The sequence below is a fragment of the Pollicipes pollicipes genome, unplaced genomic scaffold (genome assembly GCF_011947565.3).
Source record: "Pollicipes pollicipes isolate AB1234 unplaced genomic scaffold, Ppol_2.1 Scaffold_6330;HRSCAF=7507_pilon_pilon_pilon, whole genome shotgun sequence".
Lineage (NCBI taxonomy): Eukaryota > Metazoa > Arthropoda > Thecostraca > Pollicipedomorpha > Pollicipedidae > Pollicipes > Pollicipes pollicipes.
This window is the reverse complement of record NW_023596854.1, coordinates 131,825-153,304: the sequence shown is the minus strand read 5'-3', so window position 1 is coordinate 153,304 and position 21,480 is coordinate 131,825. Positions and strand designations below refer to the sequence as shown.

Below are 21,480 nucleotides of genomic sequence, written 5' to 3'. Positions count from 1 at the left end.
CAGGGACACCCAACGCGGCCTGTGCTGTCACCAGCTGCTCTGATCGCCGCCCCCCCCCCCCCTCCCCCCAACTCTCACCGCTCACCCCTGCCGTCCTGTGACCGCTCCCCCCCCCCCCCCTCTCGACGGGACTGTCCCTTGACCTCTGTTGCGTTTGCAGCTGCGCGGCGCCCAGCTGCTGGACGCGCTGCGGCTGCACAAGCAGGGCTACCCGGAGCACATGCCGTTCGCCGAGTTCGGACGGCGGTTCGCGCTGCTGGCGCCGGACGCGGCCGGCGAGCAGGACGAGGCCGGCGACGAGCGCGCCGCCGCCGACCAGCTGATGCTGCAGCTGGACGTGGACACCACCGCCTACCGGCTCGGCCTCAGTCAGGTCAGTCGCGGTGGTACGTCAGGTCAGCCTCAGGTCAGGTCAGTAACTGGCAGGTCAGGTCAGCCTCAGGTCAGTCATGGTGGCAGGTCAGGTCAGCCTCAGGTCAGTCATGGTGGCAGGCCAGGCCAGCCTGAGTCAGGTCAGTGACTGCTAAGGAGTGCCCCCTCCCCCCCCCCCTGCGCATTGGGTTTTGGTTAGGCCATTGCGCGTGGCCGATCGTGGTGTTCACTGCCCAGTCAGCAGGAACATTTCGTTGGCTGGCCCCCACGCGAGCGAGCCACTGTAACGCTGCAGCAGTCCAGGTGCTGGCTCTCGCTGTCGGCGCGAAGAGCGGGTCCCGCGGCGCTGGCCAATGCGTTCCATAACGTCGTGACCAGTCCCGTCACAGCACCCCGTTAGACCCCCGGCCTTCCCCCGTGTGACACCGATGGAGCGTCCAGGCGGCTCCCTCGCTAGGCCCTGGTATTGGTCGGCTACATCGCGCCCCCTCGCGTTGACGGGTGCCGCGCTGGGCGCCGTGAGAGGCGATAGTGATCCGAACAAGAGGCTGCGCCGCTGCTGGGGCTTAAGCCGTGTCGGTTCTGGCCGAAGGGGGGCTTGATACGGTGACTCAGTGTCAGCTCATTGCCATCGCTGTCATCGTAAAGCCGTCGTGCGCGGGCATCACGGTCGCCGCCGGGAGTTGGTGGAGGAGGACGCTGTTCCCTGTATCGTGACAGGCGGCGTTTGGACAAGCGTGATGCAGTTGGCATCTCACCAGCGTGGCTTCACTGTGCTCAGTCACACACTCGTCGGGAAAGTGACGCCGGCTGTCACGCGCGCGCGTCACGGCCGGCGTGATCTGCGGCCGTTTCTCCACACGAGCCGACCGTCTCTGCGGCCGGCACGCGCGTCGCGGTCGGTGTCCATGTCCCGTCTTGTGCGGCCGGTCTGACGTGACGTCACAGAGTCAGCTGGCGCCGACGGACAGATGGCGGCCGAGCGGGCGGCCCGGGCTGCCGCTGTCGCAGGACCGGGCGGCGCGCCCCGTTAGTGCGGCATCGGCGGCCCATTACGGCGTGATAAAGCTGTCGCCCGCCGCCGCCGCCGCCGCCGCCGCCGCCGCCGCCGCCGCCGCCGAGAGTGGCTGTCATGGCCGGGATAAGGCCGGGCAGACGGCGGCGGGTCTGGTGCGGCCGTGCGGATGAGAACGGCTCGAGCTGCTGACAGCTGCAGACCACAGGCTTCTGCGAGGGCGGTGCAGGCAGTGCAGGGTGCTGCAAAGAGCGGGGACCGGCGCTTATTGCGTCCTGCACTGGTTAGAGCACGGGCACCAGTTGGCGCGCCTTTGAAACTCAATAACTAACTAAGAGCACTGGCAGTGGAATCTTGTGCTCAATCGGCTCGAAGATTGCAGACTGAATCTCAGTAGTGAATAGCGTGGCTTGGCCATCACAGCAGCTGAGTACGTCAGTTCAACTGGGCTTTTTAAAACATTGCTTGGTTTCCAGGGCAAAGGTTAATCATCACACACTTATGCTGCAGCCGCAGTCCAACGTCAGCCCGTATCTAATGGCCGTGTTATTGTCTCAAGCCTTCAAAATGGGTCCATCAGCTGGCTATGAGACTATTGCCCGCAGGTACGAGAACTCCGTGGCTCGCGGGGCCATCCGTCTGCCGGCGGCCTGCGTGTTATTACTGGGACGTAATGGCCGTGTACCGGGCGCCGATCGGGGGCCGCGGGCGGTGCTCGCTGCCGATCAGTCGCCGCTGCTGGCGCCGCAGTGGATGGATGCCCGCGCGCCGTGTGATCTGATACTGATGGATGCTCCCGGAGCCGGTCGGTTGCGCCCGGTGGGCCGGCCGGCGCCGCCCTCGCCTGAGACCATCGTGCTCAGTGAGCGGCCGCTGCGGCGCGGAGATGTAGCCATCGCAGGTCATCCATTTCCTCCCCCCGCGAGAAGACGCGCCGTTTGGCCTGTGTCGGGGCCTCGCGTCGGCGGCCGCCGCCGCACTCGGTCACGGTCGGCGCGGGCTCCCTCTGCGGCACGACGTCCTGCTGCGGGTCGGCGGCTGGTCTTCCGGTGCAGGGCGATGCGATCGTGCCGCCGCGACGGACTCGGGCTCCCGGCGACCCTTGTTACCGAGCAGCGGCCAGTGGCGGACTCTGTGTAGATGGCGTAGAGCCGGCCACGGTAGGCTAGCGGCCTGACGCCGGGCGTGGAGGAGTGCGTTCGACGGAAGATGCAGGCCGTCATAATGGCGCGCCATAAATCATGCGGGCGGGAGAAGCGCGTGTGAAGCCTTCGCGAGGCTGCCGTTTCACGCGTGGACGAGCAGCGGCGGAAGTGGCGCGCGTCTGGCCGCGTCACGGCCGCCGCCGTTTACGACCTATTCATCCCGGAGCCTCGAGTGGTGGCACCAGCGCACGGCCGGCGTTGGGGCCACGCCGCGCCGTCCGGTGCGTCAGAGCCGCCGCCGACGCGCCGCCGGTCGGCTCGGCTTCCCCCCGGCCTGCGGTCGCCGTGTGTGCGGCGCCGGTCCGCCCGGCCGACGCCGGGGTGGCGCCGGCGGTCGGAGGTGACGCTGGCGGTGTCTGGACAGGGCGCAGGTCGGACGAGAGGGCAGCTATTTCGCCCCGGTGGCGTAGCAGCGCTGCCGGATGGGGACGACGGATGCGCTCCGCCGCAGCTTCGGCTCGTTCACGGGCGGCACCGATGTGTCGCGTTGTGTCGCGCACGGATGTTTCGGTTCCGCGCGCTGATGTTTCCCGCCGAATCCTGATGACTCGGCGAGGATCGATGTCATCTGCGGCCACTGCCGCGACAGTCCCTAGAAGTCATCGGCACCAGAGCACACTCGGACCGCGATCGAATGGCCGTTCCTCGCGGAACGACGCTGTCTGCAGTGTTTGTCTGAGACGGCCCGGCAGCGCGTCGCTCTGGCCTGCCTGCACCGGCCGGCTGTCTGACGATAGGCGCCCAGAGTGGACCTCCCGGTGGTGTGCGTGCATCGTTGGACGGTGGTCGGAGCCGGCCGCGCGCGCTGCCGAGCCGACGGCCCGCGACGGAGCCGGTGGAGCGCGACCGATGCCGTCATCTCACGCTCTTTTACAAGCGGCGAGCGCGCCGCCGCGTGACGCGCCGTCGGGTGAGGTCTGTATGCACCGCGAGCGGAGGACAGACTGTGGACGCTGGTGAGCGTGACACGGTGATGTTGCGCGCTGGTCTAGTGACACCCGTGAACTGTTTATCAGACTGTCCGATGCGACGGGGTCAGGTCGTATCGGTGGCCTCCGTCTGAACAGGGAGGGTCGTGCCTGGGAAGTGAGCCCGACGAGGCCAGTGTTCCCACGGCCTCCACCCTTTGCGCGTCATAAAGCCGTCCAAGTTCGAACGCCACGCGATCGGATAGGGCTGTTTCCGGTCGATAAAGCCGGCTGGCCCCGCCGCACGGGACTTCGGCGGCCGTGCGGAGAGCGACGCCTTGCCGCCACCGCGGGTCGAGGTCACCGTCTGCCGTCTGCCGTCTGCCGTCTGCCGTCTGCCGTCTGCCGCCGGTCGTCCGCAAAGCCCATGTCGTTTCTGTGCACACTTAACGTGGAAACGGATGTCCAACGGTGTTAGTTGTGGCGCGGACAGCTTGTGGCGGCGGCGCTGATTGGTGGTGTATGAAGGTACAAAGGCCCTCAGAGTTCCCCGAGGCAGGGATGAGACGGTCGAACGTGACCGGATGGCATGCGCCGAGTCACCTGGGAGGTGGCGGGAGTGGTGAGGAGACCGCTGGAATAGTGCAGAGACCGCTGAAGATGACTGGTGTAGTGCAGAGCCCTGCTGAAGATGGCTGTATGGTATGGGGAGGAGATAGTGTGGATAGTATGATGATGAAGATAGTATGGAGACCCGCTGGAGATGGCGGCAGTGGTGTGGAGATCACCGGAGATGGTTGGAGTGCTGTAGAGACCGCTAGAGCTGGCGGGATTGGTGCGGAGGCCCTCTGGAGACCGGTGTGTGGGGCGGAGACCGGAGACGGAGAATGGGCAGCGTGGCGGCGGCGCCCGCCGACCCGTGCGTCTCCGTGTGAGTGGACGTGCCGGCTGGCGGATAATTCAGGCGGACAACGGTGCCTCCGCGCCGCCGGTGTTCCGCCTGGCTTGTCCGATTCTCCCCATCACTGCACCTGGCTTGTAGTGGAAATAATGGCTGCACGTCGGTCAGCCTCGACCTCTCGTTTGGCCCGAATACGTCTCCTGAGTGACGGCGGCGTTTGGGGGCCGATTTCATGGCGGGTGACCCCTTGAAGGACCTTGTTCTGTGTGATCCGAATTGGCGATGAATCTTTCTGATTGCTCTTTGGACGGTTGTTTATGTGATCTACCGTTTGGGTTATCTCACCGGTTATGAACTCGGGAAGAATTGTCCGGTAGCTCCAGCAGGCGCCACGCTTATGACTATCGCGTGCGGCACTCAAACGCATTACTTAGCTGCGATACGCCTGTATCGCCTGGGCAGTTTTTCCGAGCTGGTTCTCAGCAGACCACCGGAGCACGGTGGCACCGGAGTGAGATCGTTCCGTTATCAGTGCACAGTGCGATACCCGGGCGGAGCGGCCGCCGGACACGGGTGCGCGTCACCCGACTGATCAGGCCGATATCGGCCGGAGCCGGAGCCGCTGCGGACCCGGTCCGGGGCCGCCCCCAGACCGGTGACCCGTCCGCGCTCGGCCGTGCCTCTCAGGCCGGAGCCGGGGTCGGACGGCGCAGCGCGCGCCCGTTACGGCGCGGGGGAGCGGGCGAGCGCGGCGGGCGGCGCCTCGTGCGGCGGCGGCGGGCGGCGGCGGCGACTCAGTCGCGGCCGGACAGTCGCGCCGGCAGCAGTCGCCGTCGGGTGCTGCGCTCTCGCTGCGGCGAGACGCGCCGCCAGTTCGCCATGGCCACCACCGACTGCTTACTCAAGAGCCCGCAGATGGTGAGCGCCATCCTGCGCAGCCAGCGCCGGCGGGCGTTCAGCGTCGACCGGCTTCACCTGCTCAGCGAGTACGACGAGGCGGCGACCGAGGGCGGCAGCGACAGCGGGGACAGCGGCGTGCTGGCCGGCTCGCCGCGGCCGCCGCGCCGCGCCCTGGCGCTGTCGCTGTCGCTGAGCGGCGAGGACGGCGGCTGGCTGTCGACGCGCCGCGGCGCCGCCGACGAGCGCTCCGAGCCCACCGACGAGGAGGAGGAGGCGGCGGGCGCGGCGCGGTGCGCGCGCGCCCGCCACATGCTCGCCTCGTACCGGCCGCCGCCGCCGCCGCCGCCGCCACGCGTGGAGCGCGTCGACCGCCAGGTGCAGACCGAGGATGTGTTCCGCACCGAGCTGCAGGTAAACGGAGACGCCGCAGCGTCGGCCGCGGCGCTGTCGATGGATGGATGTGGCTGATGGAGATCGTTGGTGTCGTGGCGTGGGGTCTCAGTCTCAGAAGGCGGCGTCGACACGGCGCCGCATTCCATCTGCTGATTTGGTGTATGGCGAGATGAGGAACGTGCCGCCTGGTGTCGGTTCAGCGCTCGTAACTCTCCTTTTTCCGCGCGTGACGCTCGTCAGCGGCTCTGTTCACGCCGCGTCAGTGGCCAGATGGCTCGGCAGTGACAGGCGCTCATGGCGCCGGCGAGATCTTCATCCCGGCCGGCCGGCCGTCGTCACGCTCGCCGCGCCGGGCGTGACGGCGGCGCGCGATCCGGTCTCGACTCTCCCATGTCTCGGCGCACCGTCGTGCGCACGGGCTGGGCGGCTCGTGGCCGCGCCGGGACTGACGACATGACGGGCGCGATCCGGCTAATGGCGTCGTGAAGGCGATTTCTCGGCCCTTTCTCGCGGTTTCTCATCTGTTTGCGGTTGTGCAGCGCCGCGGCGTCGTTGGCAATTGGCTGGCGTCGCAACTATCCTGTTGCTTCACGCCGTCCAGCGTGACTCGTCGGATCTCGCCCCGTGGGACATTCCGCTCCTGGGGGCGTTTTCTCGTCGCTGGCGGCTGCCTCCGCGGGCCGTGCCGCCACGCGGTGCATGTTGAGCGACCGGCACCGGGACGTCGCTGGCGACTGCCTCGGCGGGCCGTACCGCCACGCAGTGCATGCTGAGCGACCGGCGCCGGGATGTCGCTGGCGACTGAGCGCGAGACGGCGGGACGCGCCGGTGTCCGGCCCGAGCCGAGGGACAACCGCGACCAAATCCGGGTTAAAGGACATGGGAGCGCGCAGCCGTAATGGGCCACCGCTGACAGGCGGTGGGGACCGTCTTGGTGCGGGGTTCAGAAGGTCGCCTGCGACCAGGCCCGGTCCGACGTAGACGACGTCATTCCAGTCCGACTCGCGCCTTCTGTGCCGCGGGCTCTCGTGTACTCGGCTGCCGTCGCCCGTTCTCGTGTCGCCGACGGCGGCCATGCGACGCGGGCAGGACTGTTGACGGCGCCACGGCTGGACGGTTCGCCATTGTCCGGCGCGGGCCGGTATTTGCTCGCTCCCTTCTGCGCCGGCCGGCCGATCGCAGCGCGCGGGGGTCGGAGCCAGCCGAACGGCGCCGGAACCGAACCCTGGCGCCGGCCGGTGGGAAGGGTTAGTCGGCGCCGGTGGGAACGGACCGTCGGCTGGCCTCGATCCGGGATTACAGGGACTCGATGCTTAAGCTGGAGTGATTGTCAATAGTGCGTTTTTCAAGCTACCTCATGTGGGATGCTGTTGCAGGCCGTTGAAATCTGGAAGTGTAGCCTTGATTTCGCAAAATTACGTGCAGCGCAGGAGTGAGCTGGCTGCAGCAAATATAAATATCAGCGGTTAGTGGCTCCCCCATTGTTTCAGTGAATAGTTCGCATTCATTTGGACGCGGTTCGTGCTATACTGGCGCGTTATCTTGGACACATCAAATTTTACGTGCGGCATGTTCTTTGCTAGAAGGTGGTGTTTTGATCGGTGGTGTCTCGATCGGGCGAAGGTTGTGAAGGTAGTATCTCGGGTCAGCATGCCTTCCTTTGTGTACAGCATCAGTACATTTTAGCGTCTTGTGCACAAGCGTTTAAACCAGACCTGTTTGAAGAGTCCGTCATTATCACAATGGGTTTCCATGCTGGCGTTGGGTAAACTGTAGTGGCCTTTGTTCCGTAATAGCTAGAAAGCAGCCATCCTTTTGTCTTGCAAGCGTCGTGAGTGGTCTGGAAAGTCATGAACTAAACTGAGGGCCAGCGGCGGGTGCATTGTGTCCGCGCTGCGCCGCCTTTGCCCCGATCAAAACGAGCGCTTGTCTTCTGCTCAGGAAGCGGCAGAGCTTCGCTGCGATTCACGCGATGGTGTTGGTGATAAGCAATGGGCGGTATCGAACGGCTTGCCCACAGACGTGGTGGGTTGGCTGGAATTCATCGCCCACCTTGTTTGGAGTCGAAACGCGAGCACGCTCGGACGTCTACGACATTTGTAAATAGACTATCGGTGAGCGATTCCAGCCGGCTAGACATGTGAGCAAATTCCCGTGTGGACCGCTTACACGTTTGCTACCGCGGGGATGTGACGCCGTACGGTCTTCTGTCGCCACCGCTCCGTCCGGTGCCGCCCGGCGGGTGACGACCCTCGGGGATGGGACGGCGGCGCCGGACGCCGTCCCAGATCTGCGGCGCCGGTGGCCCGTGACGCGCGCTCCCCTGTCAAGTGTGTCATCTCCGTCGGCGGCGGCGGCGGCGGCGGCGGTGTGGACCACCCGGCCGGCGCGTCCAGCACGCGCCGGCCGCCGGTCGCGAGAGGCGTGCCGGCCGCCGAGCCGCGTGCTTCGGCCCGTTACCCGACACCCGCCGACGCGATGCCGGCTTTATGCGTTCACGCTTCGAGTCGGCGCTTTGTGCGAGGATTGCCAGTTTTTGTCGGCGGCGCCGGGTGGAGTGATTGGAGCGCTGCGTGCCGTCGGCCGTCCCGCGGCTCCTCCGCCCCGCTCCGGAGTGTCTAATGACGCCGGGGCACGGCTGACTGCCGGCCCGGCGTTTCGCGGCTTTGTCCTCGCGTCCCACGGGCCGGTGCTGCCGCTCCGGTGAGTCGGCGCCGGCTGGTCCGCAGCCTGGCGGCCGGCGAGGAGAGCTGGCTATCAGGGCTGCTCTCGGGCCCGCTCGCCGGCCGAGACTGACCCCGCCGCGCGCGGCCTTTGTTGCCGTAACCCGGGCTGACCCGGCCTGACCCTGCGGTGGTGCCGATTGAGGCGGGGCGGCGGCCGCGGTCGCGACGGCGAGTCGAAGCCCCGCTCGCGGACGCCCACGCGCTCCAACGTAATGATGATCGTTCCGGTTCGTTGATGTGTCCTGAATACTGATCGGCTCGGCTTAGTCGCGGAGGTAAGCCTGCGGCGTGCCATCTTCCATCAGCCGGGTTCAAATGCCGCGATTTAGCCGTCAGAATGTCAAGGTCTGTTATCGGCCCATTTATCATGCTAAAATAACGGTTTACTTGTTCATCTGGGGGCTGCTTAAATCACTTCTTTTTTTACATCGATTTAACTGGCAGGCTTAGATATTCACTGTCATCGCCAGGATTCGGGCAAAGCTAGATCCGCGTGGGTCGGCATTTATCCGGGCATAACGAACCGGAGATTACAGCCGCGTCGGTTGTGCGGGCGGTCAGCGCGCTGTCTGCAAGACGACTGCGTCGGCGCACTCCACGTGTGATGGGCGGGTGTGCATCACAGCCTGGCCCACTGAGGCTTCCTCCGACCGGCGGCAGCTCGGTGCCGTCGCTCCATCCATAAGCGCTTGAGGTGGTCGCAGCGCTGTCGTTGCGGGAGGACCTTTGTCGCGGCGTCGGTGGGGAAGAACACGTGCTGGGTGTCACCTGGTAGCCGGCGGTTCATCAGGAAGGAGGAAAACGCCGACGGCCACACTACCGACCCTTGATCAGGACGGCGGGCGTTACGCTTTCCCGCCAGCTCGGCCGTGCGATTACAGACTGGGCCGAGAGCCCGCACAGTCGGCCTGACGACTCTCCCTGAGGTGCGAAGCTGTCCGTGCCTCGTGCGGCCGCTCTCTGGCCGCGTCTACGGCAGGGTGGCGACCATTCCGGTCAGAGAGGACGGTTGCCCCGCGTCGGCGGCCGAGCTCACGGCGCCGCGGCGGTGGCGCGTGTCCGGCCCGCTCGCGCCGCCCTCCGTTGCCCCCCGGCCGCGGACCGGCTGTGTACCCGGCGGCCGGCTCCCGCGGGAGAGACGGGCTGCTGCAGGCGAGTGCACGGGCGGCAGGCGGCCCGTCGCGGGACGGAGGTCCGCCCGGCCCGCCGGACGGGATAGGCGCCGGATGTGTCCACTTCCTCGTCTGCCGTCGACAGCTGTCCGTCCAATCAGCCACTGCCAGAGGCGTCCCAGCGGTGTGTGGTCGGTACCGGGACGCAGTCTGGTGTTGCATTGCTGCGAGGTTGGTAGGAGCGATGCCCCTCAGGTGGCACTCCGCTGGTGGCCTGATGTCAGACGGGTTATGTTCCACTTGCAAAGAATCTGCCTCCTCTGGCCTATCCGGACACAGCAATATTGGCTTTACTCGTGTCGACTCTCATCACAGGTAAGGCACACAGCCGTGACCTGCTCACGATAGCTCCCGCCGCTGGGAGCTGTGAGAACCCTGACGGCTCCGGACGCACGGCCGGCCGCGGCGACGCGTGCTCTGGCGGCCCATGGCGCGCGCGTGCCTGTCGCGGCGGCGTGCAGGCTCGCCGCCGGCATGCCGATGAACGGCGGCGCCGGTGCCTCGCGGCCGGCCGGACGGTGACCGCGCCGCTGTTGACCGGCCCGGCCAGTTTGTACCGCTACCGGCCGCGGCCCGATCCCGGCGATCACGGCCCGGTCAGCGCCACGGCCCGTGTCGTGATGACACGGCCGCGTGCCGCGCGCTCCCGCCGCGCCGGGGCTCGGCGCTGCAGGACGTGCGGCCGCAGTCATGGCCTCAGATGTTTGAGGCGCGTCTGGTATGGAAGGGCAGTGGGCGAACCGACAGGCAGGAGAGGCGGGTCGGTTGGCCGGGGAACGATGTCTCGGGTGGTGATCGAATTTCTGTGATTGTTACCACAAGTCCTGACATGAGGTGGCGTTTCGAAGTGTGAGCGCGTTTGGTTTTATACGTTGTAATCTCGCCACTTTTAATGCTCCCGATGGGCAGCTGTGAGATCTTGGGGCGTTTCCAAATCGACATATTTGGTTGGAACCAATGAACATTGATTATCAATTACACGGTGCTTGATGAAGCGTTACCTGATGTTCCGCGCGTGTCTCGGACGTTTGTAGGCCAGTGACCCAAGGAACCTTACTTTATCTTGCCTGTGGTCGCGGTCTCTGCTTCGCCGTTTTTACGCGTCGAAATCCACTGCCTTGGGCGTCGATAAAAACATTCCGATCCATATGAAGGAGTGCGGAGGTCACCGCCGCGCCGTCGCGTGCTGTGGATGACGTCCCGCTCAGACTTGTAAGACAGAGATGGTCCCAGCATGTCACATCGGCATATCGCGGGCTCGAGAGACAAGACGGAGATGGTCCCAGCGTGTCACATCGGCATATCGCGGGCTCGAGAGACAATGAAGCTCGATCGCGCCGACAGCGGGGCTTCCGTTCGGCCGATCCTGCATCCGGTATGGCCTCTGCGGGCTCCCACGCGCGCGGACGGCGCATCGCGAGAGCGCGGTCCTCTGCCGCGGCCGCCGCCGTCACGCCGGCGCCGGCGGCCGCCTGGCGCCATCGTGCAGCGGTTGGCGGCGACTGGGCCGCGCCGGGTCGGGCGCCGCATGTGTTTGACACGGATCGTGCGGCGGCGTGACCCGCGGTCAGCTCGGGTCAGCAGCGCCGCCGCATCCCGCGCCCGCGCACCGTTAGCGGACCGCCCGGCCGCCGCTGGCCCAGTTCGCCCGGCACGGGGGCCCTCGGACTCGACGGGCCCCCGGCGGGACACCGTGCCCGCTCGCCAGGAACACGGCCCGATGGGAGGGGGTCCCGTCACACGGCGGCCAGGCATGTGACACGAGCTCCTGCAGCCGCGTGACTGCGTGTGCAGGGCGGACACGTGCCGCCCGCGTGCTGCAGAGCCATTGAGGCTCGCGGCGGGGTCACCGGTGTCGGGATGACTGGCGTGTACGGCGGCCGTGAATAGATGACCCACTCTGCGGGCGGACCGCGGGCCGCCGGGCGTTCCTGACCGGTGGCGGACCATTGTTTGCGACCGGCCCGGGAATGCGCGGGTGGGTGATCGACGGCGCCGTCGCTCACCCGCCGGGCCGCCCCTGGCCCGCCCGCCGCCGCGGCCGGTGGCCCGGGTCAGCCCGGGTTAGCGCCGGTCGGGCCGCGTCATCGTCCGCCGGGGACGCCGCTGGCGGCCCTGCTCCCGGCCGGCTCTTCTGCCGGGAGGTGGTGGTATGTCTTCTGCGGGTGCAGATCGAGCGGCGGGGACGGGCTCCCGGGGCTCGGATCGCCTGGCTGTGGATCGAGGCTTCACGATGAGTGAAGGAGTGCGGCCGAGTTCCGTGATGGTCGCGCAGAGTTGTCAGCGCCGTCCTGCCGTGTGTGACCCCACGCACAGACACACCTGCTGCCGGCGGGCTGGCCGTGAGCTGCAGCGCCGCGCCTGCCCGTGCTGTCTGAGTAGCGGTCATGTCAGGGATGATCACCACCGCCTGGCGTGTCCGCCCGATCATTGCTGTTGCACTGCGCAGCGGGTCACACTTAACGGGCCGGGGACCTCTGCAAGCGGCGTAGAGCACGGACGTATCTGTTGGCGTGATGAGCCGCCGTGCCGGGCCTCCGCAGTCGCCGGCGGCGGCGGCGGGGCGGCGTGGGAGGCTCCGCCCGGGTCAGTGGACCGGGCCGGGGCAGGAGGTCGGCCCGGCAGTCATCAGCCCTTCCTGTTTGGCGGTGCGTCGGCGGAGAGGTCGCCGGGCCGGCGCCGCTGATGGATGGCGTCCGGCCGGCCGGCGCGCGACCGTCCCCGCTACGGGCCCGCTCTTCAGTGACTGTCCCGGCCGGCCGGCTGTCGCCCCCGCGTCGGTCTGCGCCGTGACGCGTGCGTGTGGCGCGGAGCGGTGCGCTTCTCTGACCGCGCACTCCTCGCTCGCCGTCGGCGGAGGGTGGTCAGCGGCAGTGAGTAGTCTTTTCACGCTCCATTGACCGCCGCGTCATCGGCAGCCCTCCCGCAGTGGGTGGTGTCGGGGCGGACGGGAAGTCCCACGCACTCCCGTGGGAGAACTGTTGGATGGTGCGAATGTCCGAGACTGCTGTCCTTGTGCTGCGGCCGCGCTGGGGACGACCCCCATCGGGTGTGGGATGTCGGCCGGGGTGGGGCAGCGCTTGTCCTTTGCCCGCCGTTCGTCGTGATCTGAATGTGCACGCTGTCCGGCCAGGGCCGCGGCAAGCGGCCCCGGCCGGCGTCCGAGGTTGTCTGTCCGTGGTCGGCGGTCGGCGGCTGCGCCTGACCTCCAGCCGTGGAGGGTGGAGCGGCGCTCGGAGGCGCTGAGCCCCACTGTGTGCCCGGGCCGCGGCGACCGGGTGTGTGTGCGCGCGCCCGCCGGCGGCCGGAGCCGGGCCTCGCACGCGACACACTCGGTTGGGTTCCGTGGGAGACCGGCTGGCGGCGGCCGTGGGCCCGCCGCGACAGCTGGCCAGACCTTGTCACGGGCTGCCGAGGCGGCCGCGCTGCGTCTGGAGACTGTTCGTGGCGGTATGCTGACACCCGTCACGGCTTTCCTTCTCGTGTCTCGGCATTTTCCGTGCGCCCGCTTGTTCGTGCGCTGGCGGCCGTTGATAGTCCTTTTGTGTGGTTGCTGTGGAAAGGGAATGAGTTCTTTGGCGCTGCGTGTCCCTAATGCTGCCTCTCGAAGGTCACCCACGGCTTATGCTTAAAGTCGCTGGAAGTTGTGGCCAACTGATCATGTCTAATGAAGCGTTATGTGACATCAGCCGGCTTTAATTAATGGCGAAATGTCAATCACGTATGGTTTTGCTTACGTAAGAATAATTTTTAGTCATTACAAGATATTCGAAGATAATGTCCCGCTCTAATGTGCCGTAAATCGGGGACCTTGGCGAGCATTTTTAACTGATCAAAGCGCCGAATAATCTGAGCTAGACGATGACCCAAATTGATTATTACCACAGCATCACTGTTTTTTCCAACTCAGTGACCGATGACCACGTCACTGGTCACCTGTGGTAGCCTGCTTGGCTGTCGGACTGTCCTTTCGCTACAGCCTAGAGCGCAAAGTACCTTTCATCGTTTAGCTGCTCTCGAAGCTCGAGCCGCCAGCTCGTAACGTGTGGGTGGCACGGTGTGCCACGAGGCTGCAGGCGCGACGTCGAACCAGTGACGTCAGCGAATGTCTCCCGGCCCAAGCTTGTGCTCTCAGCGACACTCGGTTAGACTCCTCCCCGACCAACTAGCGACCGTTTCACGAGTGTCGTGGTGGATCAATGCATAGGGCGCCGGTCGTAAGGGCACGTGTGGCAGCACGCGTTCTCAGAACAGCATCACTTGCCAAAAACCGCGTCTATCTGCTGTGACGGTCAGCGGCTAGTCTCCGACGAGAGGAGAGGCTGACATGGGCGATCGTGTCAGGACGATCTGTGACGCGTTAAAATGCTACGGCAAGTATGTGTGGTGAACTTGAATTGATGTGCGGATAAGCTGAGGTCGGAGTTTTTAACAGCGTATGCAAGGTAAGATGTCAGATCTCAACTAAATCTCTGGGAAAGAATCCGGTCATGTCGTTTGATTTAAGTGCAGCGTGACGTCTGGGCCGAGTGCGCTGCAGAATACGACGTGTACGATGTCGAGTACGATGTGATTACATACAGATGGGTGAGATGAGGGGTGATAGTGTTTTTTACTGCCGTTGTGTGTCTGTGCCGTGGCGTTTGCGCGCGCGCGCGCGCGTTCAGTCGCGGCTAGCCTGGGACCCGTGCTCAGTCGTGTCGCGTGCCCGGTCATTCCCGTGTGAGCAGCGCCGACCCGCTTCGGCGGCGCTTCCCTCCTGCGTGTGACCGCGCCGCCGACCCGCTCTCTGCCTCTTTCCTTCCGGTGCGCGCGTGACCTGTGCGCCGTGCGCCCGCCATCCGTCCCGAGCGTGCGACCCAGCCCGTCCCGTTTCCGCCTGATCTCCTTCCGCTCCGGCTGTGTGACCGACGCACGCCGCAGGCCGGCCCGGTGTGTGACGCCGCGTCCGCCCTGCCGACAGATCTTCTTCCGCTCGGGGGCGCTGACGCGGCTGGAGGAGCAGCGCGACGAGCGGCTCCAGGACAAGGTGGTGCGCCTGCAGGCGTGCTGCCGCGGCCTGCTGGCGCGCAGGCAGTTCGCCCGGCTCAAGGTAATGTCGCGTGGTCGGCGTGCCGCGTCGGCGGAAATACGCGGCGGGAATGCGGCGGCGAGGCGCGGCCGGCTGCGCGGCCGCAGCTGTATCGGGAAGCGATGGTCACAAAGGGTGGACGCGATAAGGCTGGCCGGTGGTGCTCCGGCCGGCCGGCGGCAGCTTTTGTGGTCACGAGGTCACTGCTTGCGGTGTCGGACGGGCAATGTCCGTCGTTTGTCAGGGATTGCGATAATTGATAGCGTAGATGTCACAGTTGCTGAAGTGTTCTGACTGCGCTCAGTCGAGTGATTAGTGCGCCGTTCGTGGTCAGCTGTGCTGCAGCTGTGCCTGGATTCCATGCAGATTGTCATCGACTTTAGCTGGCACTATGACGGCCCAGTAATCCATCAGTGAATTCTGCGTACGGCGAAATGTTTTTTTTTTGGCACGCCGCTCATAGAGCGGCGCGCTTTCCGTCGTGCTGCTGCAGGTGGGATGGGTTCTGTGATAGCTGCTGTGAACTGTGTCTAGGTCACCGCAAGCACGCGGCGTGACGGCTGCACTCGCTGCACCTGTAGATGGACAAGCGACAGCGGTGTTCCGCGTACTCGCCTATCCGTCTCGGGCGCGCTTCGCGTGTCAGATACGGCCGACAGGACCTCCGGGACTGTCCGTCGCCACATCTACCGTCCACTGGTCCAGTGTCCGTGCGAGATGGGGGTCGACGCGCGGTCGGCGCGCCGCCGGATCACGCTCTGCCGTCGTGTCGCCGTGTTTGGGCTCCCCGGTCCCGCGCAGCGCGCCGATCGGGCCGTCGCGGCCGTCGGTCGGTCGACGCCGTCCCTCTCTCGGGCCGCGCCGCCGGCGGCCGAGCGGCGCTCCCACGGCCGCCGCCGGCGCCATCTGGCCGGCCGCCGGCTCGTTAGCGGTCCCAGCCGCCGTGCGATGGCCGCCGCTGATGGAGCTGTCGTTGACCCGGGCCGCGTCGGCACGGCGCGTGCCGCCGCCGCGGGCGACGGCTCCTCCGGGCAGCGGGGCCGTCGCGGGTCACCGGGATGGCGCATGTCTGGGTCAGAGATTGATGGGGGTAGGGGTTGCACGCCGGTAGTGTATGCTTTGGGGTAGATTTACTCTCTGAAGTGCGCTCGTACACTTCAAAGTCTGAGAATGTGCAGTAGAAATGTAGTGATGTCTACTGATACATGAGCGAACATGGAAGCAATTTATGATAAAACGACTTTGCCTAGGTGATTCGGGGCCGTCGGTGATCCCTCAACCGTTTCACGAAACCGATTTCCGCACTCTATAAGTCTGTCGAAGGGTGTCGTCGAAGGGCATTCATCAGCAACCTTCCTGTTCGGCGCCGCTGACTTACTGACCGAACGGTGCGGCGCGCTCGGTGACATTCCTTTTCTGGCTCCGGTCCAGCGTCACGACCCGGCGCGATCCGGGCTTAAGTTACCGTATCGGGCGTCAGTGTCGTCCGCATGGCAAGGAGCCGCGCCTCCCAGTGCCGGCGGTGTGTCGGTCGCCTGCTGGCGGCCTGTTGCCTGTCGCTGTGCGGCGGCGGACGGGCGCGCGCCGAGCCCCCGAGGCCGGCACGGCTAGCCGTACCGCCCGGCCCGCGGCTGGGACCGCAGGCCGGCCGGGAGCGGGCGCTGCGCCTGCTGCCGGCCGGCGTCGCCCGCAGGAGGGTGGGTCTGACCGAGCAAGCGGCGTCTCGGCGCTGCAGGCCCGGCGAGACCGCGGTTGGTCCGGCGGGTGCGTGTCGGCTGAGAGAAGGCTGCCGCTGTGCTCCGGACACGGCGGGACCGCTTGCCGGCTGGCCGCTCGCGCCGTTTGCCGCCTCGCCTCAATTACCTGTTGGCCTGTTATCACGGACGTGTCTGACGGCTTCTGCTGTGACAGACGGCCGCACGCGGCGCGCGCGCACCGTGACGCTCTTTGGGAGGGGATTTCCACGCGCTTCCTAAATACGGGGTGCTGGTTGTTGATGGTGGGAACGTTATTGGCTTTCAGGGATGAAATGTGTGTGTTCGAGTTGGTGGGGCATGCCGTGTGAAGGATTTTTGCATGTAATGGACGGCCGCCTGGAGTACATTTGCGGCTGTGTTTTCCGGCAGTTAATGACAAGGCATTCAATTATCTTAGGTTTTACTCCCGAGCGTAGGCAGCCGCTCGCCGCGGGATCAACGACTGGGTCTTTGGCGACTATCATTCGATGACTTTGCAATGTAAGCAAATGTTGTCTCGCTGGAGAAGTAGTATTGACCGTCTCCAGCGCGTTGAGTCGCTGTCCGCTCTCGCTTGTTTTACCGCACCATCCGCACTTGCCCTTTGCCGCACCACCGTACAATTGTTCGCAGTGTTTGGCATCCGTACTGTTTTGACGCGTCACCGTCTGGCACCGGCAGGTTCAGGACCTGGCCATCCGCTGTATCCAAAGAATGTGCGCAAGTACGTGGGCGTGCGCAGCTGGCCCTGGTGGCGCCTGCTGTACGCGTCACGCCGCTGCTCGACGTGCACCGCACCGAACAGCAGCTGCAAGCCGCAACGGTAGGTGGCAGCGCAGGGCTTGGTGGCGTGCGTGTATAGGTGGCGCTTTAATCGCCGAGTGGCGGTGGTGACTTCCTCGCCAGGTCACGTAGCAACCAAAGCGAAATTTAGGGAAGTTCCCATAATGAATGTTAAGCTGCAGCACTCTCTTTCAACCATTTGTAAAATGAATGTTAACGCAGCTCACAACAAGAAACAGGCCCATCTAACAGCCATCTTGCTTTTATTAACAAGCAGCACATCTAGGTGCCAAATGATCACTGCAGCCGGCGCGCTCGAAAACACCATAAACGACAAAAGAGCAACACATCGTCACCAGTGTGTTTTTCAGACTTATAAATGCCAACATGGAGGAAACTTGGCCACTGCCCATAACCTAGCCCACTTTACGGCCAATGTCACTGTCCGCTGTACTTCACGGTCTCGCCGACAGCACATTTAGCAAATGACCCCAGATTTGTAAATTAAAAACACTTGTGCTATGGCTTTCGCAACAATGAGAGCCTCGAGGGTCGCTGCACACGTTCAAAAGGTCTCATTGGAGCACAGCACGGAAGTCAGGCCCCGGTGGCTTCCGAGGCACGGTCAGCCGGCTGCTAGCCTGCCATTTGATTCAGACCTGTCCCGGTCCCTTCTCAGTCCAAGTATTCAGCCGTTGGGCGTGTGTTGTATGTGCAGGATAGAGGACTATGCGGGTACTTTGACACGTTTTGGCTGAGTGTTTGCTTGTCTGACTTCACCATACATGTGTGCTTAATTAAGAGATGAAATGGGTGCCGCACGCTTTTTTGGGAGCGATGGAAAGTTTGGAATGAATGAAGCGATGGAAAGTTCTGGCTGCAGTAGTATAGGGTCTGGGTGGCGGGTACAGGACAACGCCCTACCCAGTTTCGCCAAAATGTGACTTTAACCGTATGGAGTTGCATGCCAAAGGCTGAAAACAAACTGTCCCGCGCCCCTTCTCCCTCCTTCTCACTTGTAACTTTGTTTGCTCTCCTTCGATCATTTGCCATGCAAGTGAGGTAGCTGTTTTATGTGTTCATTGCGCGTCGTTGCACATGAGGTGTCTGGCTCAGGCGCACGCAATGATCAAATGATCGCGGTTTCTACAGGAGGAGCTGCTGGCGCTACGAGAGAAGGTCGAAAGTTGGAGAAGGGCAACACCGTCTACAAGCATGAAAACGACAAGCTTGAAGCAAGGTGAGCATTAGTGTGCAGTTCGCTCACAGCATGTTCCCGTCAGCTGACCTGTCCCGGCATTGAGTTTCTCTATTAACCGCACGAAAGCTCCGATGATGTAAGAGCATGCCGCCGAGCGGGAGCATCGTGCCGGGATGTTCTCGATGAGCCGCCGCACTCGCTCAGTGTTGTCGGCGTTCTCAGGCGGCCAGCGGCCTGTTGGAAGGAGGCTGTCCCCGCCGGCTGTGCGCCTGCGCGAACCTGCATAGCTCATCGATACACTGATTACGCACGAAGGCTGGCAGAGGGGCCCTTCCCCCGAAAAGAAGCGTGGGGTTGCTGGCCGTACGTTAGCATGGAGATTGAAGTAGCTGTGTGTTGGCAGTCGGTGCTCGTTATGTGATGAGGATGTGTGGTGCTGGCGCGACGATGGCCGCGGCGCGAGCCACCACTCTGCGTCTGGGGGCGTGACGGGAGCTGGCCTCCCAGCGAGGAGCAGACTCATGCGCTCGGAGAAGTCTGCTGCAGAAAAGAACGCAGGCCCAGAAGCTTAAACCCGAACCGGCGTTAGTTCGCTGCTCCGCATTACCTGGAAGCTAGTCAAACTTTGACAGCATTTCGAAGATGGAGCCTGTCCGTTTCTTTCGGCCGCGTTGCATCCTGCAAACCGGGAGAAATGTTGGAGCTCGTTTGCACAGCCCTCCTCGTGCAGTGCATCCGGTACATTGGGGGCGGGCTGCGGTGCAGCTGGCCCGTCAGTCCACTGCCGGCGCGGCCGACTGCGGCGGCCGGCCCCGACAGAGGCGGGGGAGGGGATAGGACGACAGAGACGGAGGGGGCAGCCCCAGCAGGTGTGGGGGTGGGATGGCCCCAACAGAGGCGGAGAGGGAGGGACAGGGACGGTGTGAGGGCAACCCCAGTAGGTCTTGGGGTTGGGTGACAGCCCCAGCAGGTGTGGGGGTGGGGTGGCCCCAACAGAGGCTGGAAGAGGGGACAGAGACTGAGGTAGGGCAGCCCCAGCAGGTGTGGGGGTGGGGTGGCGCTGACGGAGGCGGGAGGGGGGGGGGGGGGGGTGTAGAGACGGAGGGAGGGCAGCCCCAGCAGTGTTTGGTGGGGCGGTCACGATAGGGGCGACGGTGGAAGAGCGCGGAGAGAGTGCGGCGCCGACAGTCCCGTAGAAGCGGCTGCCTCGACAGAACTGGGAGGGTGTGGGGAGGGGGCGGACAGGCGGGCAGTGTGGGGGTGGGGCTGCCCAGACAGAGGTGGGGAATGTGGGGCCGGCCGGAGCGGCACGGCCCTGCCAGCTGGCTGGCGAGCGGGCGGGCGGACAGCGAAGGAGGAGGTGGCCCTCGGTGCCCGCCGGGAGCGGGGGGTGGAGATGAAGCAGACCACGGGTGCACATGGGTGTATTCACGTGGTGGCCCGCGGGGCGCGTGCCCTCTCCTGATACAGTTTCTTACATTATTAAGATGTGCGTAGACCAATTTTGGCAATGATAAATTCGGGGCACGCGTACTAAACTTACAGGTCGAGGCACACCCCATGTCGTTTTACGGTATGTCAGAAATTTTACGCGCCTGCGGCGCACTCAAGAGTTTGCGTTTGGTCTGGCGCTCATCCATTGCGTACGCCGTCGGTTGGCCACCAGAAGAGAAAAATTAATTTAGGTGTTGATAGTGCTTTATTTACGATTAGTGGCGTGGGAAGATGGATTGGGTGTCGGAGGTGCCGGTCTGTTAATAAATGCCCCAGTGATGAAGAGCCATAGATTGAAAATGTTATGGTGGCGTGGCGTGGTGTTCACTATTTATAGTAGCGCTAGTAGCGTTTCTCCAGTTTTTTCCCCTCCTCGTATGTGACCATCGCGCGAGGACTAGGAACGTGGCTGTTGTTTTATGGTAAGCACACGATCGCACCCGCAATGGAGAGGTGTACCGGGGAGGGGGGAGAGGGACAGCGAGGGCGCATGCGGGAAATGACGGAGAGGCTGTGCAGACGAACGGAAATAGAAGACCGAGAACTGACTCTGCTGAAGCTTCAGTTGTTCAGGATGCACAAGCATTAAGCTCTGAGCCTTGTTACCAAAAGGGAAGAGGTGGGCGGGATTTCGTGGCGCGTTTCTCCAGTGCACGTGGCCGTGAGCTACCGCCAGCCGGCTCTCTCGGGAGCCTGGGCCACGTCCCGTTCGTGTTCGCACTGCGTTCGGCGGGGCGTTCCAGGCGGCAGGCTGGCCGCTGCCGCCCCGCTGGTCCGATGCCAGCGGCCGTCCGCGCACGCCGGCTCCGTTTTCTGGACCGAACAGGGGTGTGGTGCTTTCCGTCGCCACGCGCCAGGGAGAGACACGGCTAAACTGGTCCGATGTCCTGCTGTCCGGCTCATGCAGTCAGATGGAATATGGGCTGGTTGCATGGGGCTGCGTGAACCTGGCGTTCAGTTTTGCTCTGCAGCTCAGCTAAGGTGTTTCTTACGCGACATCGCACGCTTCATTGTTTGGTGTGTGTGAGAGGTTGGTCGCGATCATGCCGGTTGCTTCATCGTGAGTCTGTTCCACAATGGTTTCAGTAAAGTGATGACAGACCATATTTGGTTGGCAGTATGCACGGCTTAGAAAAGCATCCGTAAACCAGCTGGTGATGTCCTGGTATAAGGTACTGCAAGCAATCCTGAAGTAAATGTTTTGCTTAGCTAACCAGTACGTCGACTTTTTATCTTGTGTGTTCATTGATGTTGTTATCCTATCGCGCGTATCTTCAAACAGGCGCAATGTTTTCCTGGCAAATAGACCTTGTTGAAACGTAATGTGTCGGTAGATAGTGAACTTCTAGTGTCAACCGAGTGTCGGCTGCAATGACTCTTTATAGGGCTTCTTCGTCAGCCGCAGTTTTTTCTCTGCCAGCAAGTCGTTTGTTCTGGCGGGGACGGCTGAACACGTCTGTTCCTTTGCGCGAGGCATCGTCGCATAATCTTCGTTCATAGGGTCTGCTTTCAAGGTGGCCAGTTGGCCATAGGATCGCCGTTGGGGCTTGGCATCCTCTAGACCTCAGTCTTGTTTCGTGTTACATATACCCGACATTGGACC

The 21,480-nt window shown here is 64.0% G+C and overlaps 1 pseudogene; it reads left to right on the top strand.

Annotated features, from left to right (window-relative positions):
• The first annotated feature begins 155 nt into the window (after positions 1-155).
• The window catches only part of LOC119106884 (unconventional myosin-XVIIIa-like), a 44,601-nt pseudogene continuing 23,276 nt past the window's right edge, over positions 156-21,480 (top strand).